This window comes from Benincasa hispida, chromosome 1 (genome assembly GCF_027475165.1).
Source record: "Benincasa hispida cultivar pf3 chromosome 1, pf3_genome.v1.1, whole genome shotgun sequence".
NCBI classification, from domain to species: Eukaryota; Viridiplantae; Streptophyta; class Magnoliopsida; order Cucurbitales; family Cucurbitaceae; genus Benincasa; species Benincasa hispida.
Genome location: NC_143478.1, coordinates 40744705 through 40751212, shown reverse-complemented (window position 1 = coordinate 40751212; position 6508 = coordinate 40744705).

The window sequence follows — 6508 nt, the reverse complement described above, 5'->3', positions numbered from 1 at the left end:
GACATATACGAAAAAATATACATCACATGAATATTTAATATAAACAGTTGATGGACCGGGATAGAACACCTAAAAGAAAACTTAAAATGCTAACTATTACATGAGAAAGAGTCATCTGGTTCTAAACAGGTGGACCAAGCCTTGAACCGCTCGAACCGAATTACACTTCAACGAACGCTCTGCGTGATTGTGTAGCAAACTTGTTGTGCAATCATGTAGCAAATGCTACACGATCGTGTAGCAAAACCGATAAGATCTTGTAGCATTAGCCACACGATCGTGTAAAAAAAAGTTACAAGATTGTGTAGCATCTGGTTCTAAACAGGTGAACCAGGCCTTGAACCACTCGAATCGAACTGCACTTCAACGAACGCTCTGCAGTGATCGTGTAGCAAACTTGTTGTGCAATCATGTAGCAAATGCTACACGATCGTGTAGCAAAACCTACAAGATCGTGTAGCATTAGCCACACGATCGTGTAGCAAAAGTTACAAGATCGTGTAGCAAATGTTACACGATCGTGTAAGAAAAGCTACAAAATCGTTTAGAAAAAGCTACACAATCGTGTAGTTGTAGCTAGACGATCTTGTAGAACTGCTCTGTCTTCTTCTTTTCTTCTTTGAAGCTCCCTGGGAATAGCACAATCGACTTAAAACAATGAATTACAGACTCTATAGCATAAACTATGCCCAAAACAAGGGCCTTCACAAACCAAATTTGTAAACGAAATTAAGCCTTAAAACAAAGTATCCTATCTTGAAACATCCATTAATGAAACCACATTCAAAACCATTCATCACATGAACTTTAAACAAAATGCATAAAGAGTACAACCCACCATCACTGTAAAATCGATTCAACAAAAAAATGGAATTTGGGATCAATAAACCAGCAACTGGTGATGGAAAATTAGAAGTCAATTTTACTCGACAACTAAAATCCCATGGATGCAATATGCGATGCATGTTCTTAAGATATGCGTTGATAGTCATGCGTCGATGGTCATGCATTGGACTGATAATGTGTTAATGAATGTATGCGATGACCATGCGTCATGTTACAAGTTTTCTTGCGTTCACACCAAGTATAACATGAATGCAAGTTTCTCGAATAATCCGAGGTCGAACACAGAGGCTTGTAGCTATATGTATGTGGTAATGTGCATGCGGCAGTTTAAATAAAAGAATGGAAGGGAGGTTGCTAAGTTAACTCTACTCCTACTCCTATCTGACATACAACTCAATGAGAATATGCATGAGAGGTAGAGACACGACAACACTTGACATGAAATAAATGTACGGGAAAATAATAAAATACGGAGATGATTTCATTGCAACCCTTAAGAGTGACTGCAAGGGCAACCTTAGTCAACGCAAGCCATGCAATCATGCTACACACACGTGAACCTAACTCTATGACGTATGCGGTGTATCTGCGATATTGTCGAGAAGCCTATGTCTGCCTAGACCTCCATAACCAGCTCACTAGCTCCCGCCACATGAGCATGGCTGCCGCATAACCCCTTATCCTACTTCCTGGACGCATGCAATATCCAATCTGTAGGGTGCATACGTTGTGTGATAGAAAACAGAGCTTATCCCTAAGTTCCCCATTCTTGCCTATGCATTCCAATCTGCTCTTCGAGTCTTAGATTTGGGTTTTAGACTATTCTCTCAAGTATGCCTAAATGATGAATGATGCGCTCATAGGACAAGGTAACCGCATGAACTTTGCTGACCTAAGATTGTTCCTATCCCTAGTGAACAATGACTTACATTGCTTAATGCGACCAACCACTTAACCTCCCGGGCAATTGGTTGTTGCTGACTCTACTCATAGACAAGCAATTCGTTAGCCTATAGACAGGCGTTTCCATAGCTTCACACTAAGCAAATAAGGTTGCTCACACACTCACACAACGCGCACCTCTCGGTGGGTTGCTACATGCTTCATATCCCTAATCCACATGACTAAGTATGCGATACCTAAGCAATCCCACTAAGTGTTGCAATGAAAATAAAAAGGCTAAATAAGGAAGATGGAGATGGAGTCGAAGGAGACAGAGAAATATATTGAAAAGAAATTTTATTAATTCCTTAATCACAAAATCTCATACAATACAATATAAGAAAAGAAAGGGAAATGAAATGGCCAGCTGGAAGCAAAAACTTACTTCCAGCGGATGTGCATCAAGGCTACCGGTGGTGCCATGGATGGGTGAAGGAGCTGACTCTCTCGAGATCTAGCTCCGATCGACGGCTCCGGTCGTCATTCGGAATGGATGAAGGAGGTAAAGAACTCTTAGCATCTTCTCACACATTTTGTCTGGATCGCGAGGAAAATCCCCGGACAACTTGAATTTCTGCTCATCGACTTCTATTTATAGAGCTTGGATCGCCGACAGCATTAATTGGACTGTTTTGATTCTGACATTTGACGCGTTAGTCCTTTCTAAACCTCTGCCACTAACGACATGGTAGATGAAATGTCAGCATCATCTTTTGGTTTTTCTCGAGGTAGATGCGTTGATGCGTTCATTCCACCAACCTTGTGTTGATCCCATTAGTATGCGATGTCGAGTAGCCGCAATCATTTAATGACCGCATTCGCTTAATACCACAACTCTACACGATGACCAAAACCGCTTGGCGAGCGCAACTCCCAAGCGATGGATGCATACGGCTGATCCATGCGTTGATTGATGTGTTTGCCTTTGTGATGGAGAGTTTCTCCGTATGTGGTCATCTATGCGGTGGTCTAGTTTTTGCGTTTGCATCCATTTCCTGTTTTAGCTACAAAAATAGAACAATGAATGCATAATAACGCAAAATAACAGGTTAGTTGAGATTCAACATGCTGATCGACGCAAGCTCATTTTCTCATGAATTCCTATCATGATTGCCGCATATTCTGCCTAACAATCTTCATAATTCTAAGTAAAAGGCCTAAGATGACATGCATTTCTGCATGTTATCAGCAACCTATCTCTGAAATCAATTGAATGATCCCAAATTAAAGGGAACCGTGAGCGGAAGTTTGATCATCCCAAATCCATTTTTCATTGAATGTAAATTTCATAGTAAATAAAGAACTAGATAGACATTTATATAAATTACAACATGCTATTTAAATAGGTTTTAGAAATCTTACCTTTGAAGACTTTTCTTCAAGAATCCCTCGAACAGTACACGAACATCTTGAAGACTTTCTTCAAGAAAACCTCGATCAAGAGCACGAACACTACCACAAAGGCTTCCTTGGTATTCTCAGGTAGAGAACCTAGGAGTGGTGGGCTCTAACTATTTTGGAATGAGGGAATTTTAGTAGTAAGGAGGAATGTTTGAAATTGTTCACCAACAACTCAAACTCGCACACAGAACTCTTCTGTTGTTTTCCAATCTATCCAATTCGATGATCAAATTGTTGAAGAAGGAGACTCTCTCTTGTCTTTCAGAAAAACAAATACCGCAACCACCCACTTACAAGGGTGGAGACAAAAGAGGGGGGGTTGTATTACATACAATATAACCTATAGTTTCTTTTCTCTCTTATATGACATTTAATATAAATCACATTTCTATTAAATTTAACAATTATGAATCCAATTCATATTAATAATATTTGAATCTTATTCAAATATTTATTTCCTCTCAATTAATCTATATTGTATCAAATACATTATATAATTATATGACATATAATTAAAGTGACTTAATTATATCATATATAATTAAATCCCTCTATTAATTTGAACAATTAAAATTAATCCAAAAACTTATTCTCAATTAATCCTATTGAGCTACCAAGGAGACCTTATAGACCTGTAGCTTGAATCTCCAACAGTACATGAATAATTAATTAAACTCTGTAATTAAATTATTCACCATCGGTTAACTGTCGGGCACTCCACTAAAGACCGATAGCTACACTCTTCGCACTACAGATATATTTTTGTGTCCATTGGTTATAATCAATCAATAGTACGATGACCCTTCACAAATTGCTCGTAAGTACAGCTAGGCGAAAATTACCGTTTTGCCCCTATAGTTACATCTAACTCCTTAAGTACCACTGATCCCTCCAATGAACAATAGATCATATTCCAAATCTGACTAATCCCCTCTCGGGCCAAGAGAGAGTGTGGCGCCACATTGTTCAAACCCCAGAATCAACCCTTAAGGGGGCAATTTATCTACTTACCCCGACCTCGGGGAAAGAGTGAATTCCTTCTTGTGTAGCCGTGTTCCCAGCTCCCCAATCAAACGAATCCCCAAAATGGTAGGCTTGTTGAGTCGGCGATTTGGCCACTCTCACCCATAAAAATCAAAGGATTTCCCTCATAGGTTTCACAACTTACTCAAGATTCAGGTCATGTTACCTATGGTTATTCTGGTGAAATGTAAGTTTCTATTATGAACGGTGTTATATAATGAGACTAAACATTTCATGGTCCGATCTTATACAAAATCCTTTGTATAGAATATCCCCGCTCACATGTCTATACATGAATGATTAGGATCAGATCATTTGTAGCACTTTACAACAATTGTAACACCTACAAATCAGACTATACTCTTAGTGTCACCAAGATAAGGTACCAAACCTTATCCATCTACTATAGACCATTTAGGTTATTACTTAAACATAATCCACCTATATGTCTCTACATACATGTTTAAGTTACAAGATAATCTTGGATGTTAGTTTATTGGTTTGTGGTTAATGCAAAAAAAAAAAAAAAAAGAATAAAATATCATATATTGGAGTCTGGTCAATACATTTACAAACTATAGGACCCTACGAGATTCAGGGCATCAACCCCAACAGTTTGAACTGCTTCCAAGGGTGGAGTCTATTCTCACAAATCAATACAGGTTTCAACATGTTTTGTCTTCACTCGCATACTTTCTTTGAAAATTTATATGAGGAAACCTAACATATAGGGCCTGTTTGATAATGTTTCTATTTCTCGTTTCTCGTTTTTGTTTTTGCTTTTTTGCTTTTTTGTTTTTTTTTCCCATTTCATGTTTTCTTTTTTTAAAAAATAAATTAGAAACAAGAATAAGTTTGATAACTATTTTTATTTATTGTTTCTTGGAAAAAAGAAATAGAAACTTTTTTAGTAATCATTTGATGTTTATTTTTTCTTGTTCCTAACATTTTCTCTTATTTTATAGTTTAAATATAATTTAATTATGTAAAATAAAAAATATATAGCATGCTTTAAAATATAAAAAATTAATTATAAAACATTACATTATCAAATACACATAAGCTCCTATGCAAAATTAATAACTATAATACAATTGTTTCAATCATTCATGTATTGCTAAAATTTGATTTACAATGTTATTTTCACTAGTAATTTTAACTTAAACCTAAATGAATGTTTTAGTAAACAAAATTTATATACTGTAAAATTCTTATAGGTTTTAAATGTATTGAAAGTAATAAATTTAAATTGAAAATGATATATAACCTATATATTGCAAAATTTAAAATTCAAAACTAAAAAAAAAAATTAATATATATATTGAAAATTTGAAGTTTGAAATTTTAAATAATATACACTTTTGAATATTGGAAAATTTAAATTCAAAATTAAATTAACATATAATATATATAAAAAAAGAAAAATAAAAGAAATTTAGCAACATTAACATAGAAAAAAAATTAAAACAAAAAGAAAATGAAATGAAGTTGTCTTACATGAGGTTCGAACCTGGGTCCATAATGCCCAATGATGGCGCCAGGGTCGTAACCTTCTTCTCAGGTATTTTTAATTTTAAAAACATTTCAAATTGTATAAAAATTTTGAAAACAACAAAAATCATTTTTTTCATAATTGTTTTTCAAACACGTAGTAATTATATTCGTTTTGTTTTTTTTTTTTCGTTTTCGTTTTAAATTAAGGATCCGCTGCCGAACTTGTTCCTTCCAATTCAATGGGTATTATATTCGTTTCTTTTTCTTTTTTTTTTTTTCATTTTAAATTAAGCATATTTTTTCTACTTTTCTTATAATATATAGTGATTGAATTTTTAACCAAATTTCAATAATAAAAACAAGTTTTTAAAAATTATTTTTTTATTTTCAAAATTTAGCTTGGCTTTTAAAGAGAAATTGTGAAAAATAACACTCTCAACTTTTCATTTTTCAAAACTAGCACGTTTTTTGAAAAGCCGTTAAATTAGTTTTTCTTGATGGATCTCAAGCGATATCGACCACCGAACTTTAGTTAAAACATTTACTTTCTTCTAATTTATCGATTGTTTTGGGCTTTTTGGACATTTGTCGGTACATCTCGTGGAGATTAGAGGTAATCTATCCAGATCTTATATATTTTCAAATTTTTTCCAAATTCGGTTATCACCAAATATTATATTCAATTCTTACCTAATTTTAGGCCAATTTTTGTTTCCATGGAATTTCTAAATTTTCAATGAATTTACGAATTAGATTTTTTCAGATAGATGATTACATTTTGATTTAAAATTTTTTTGAAAGA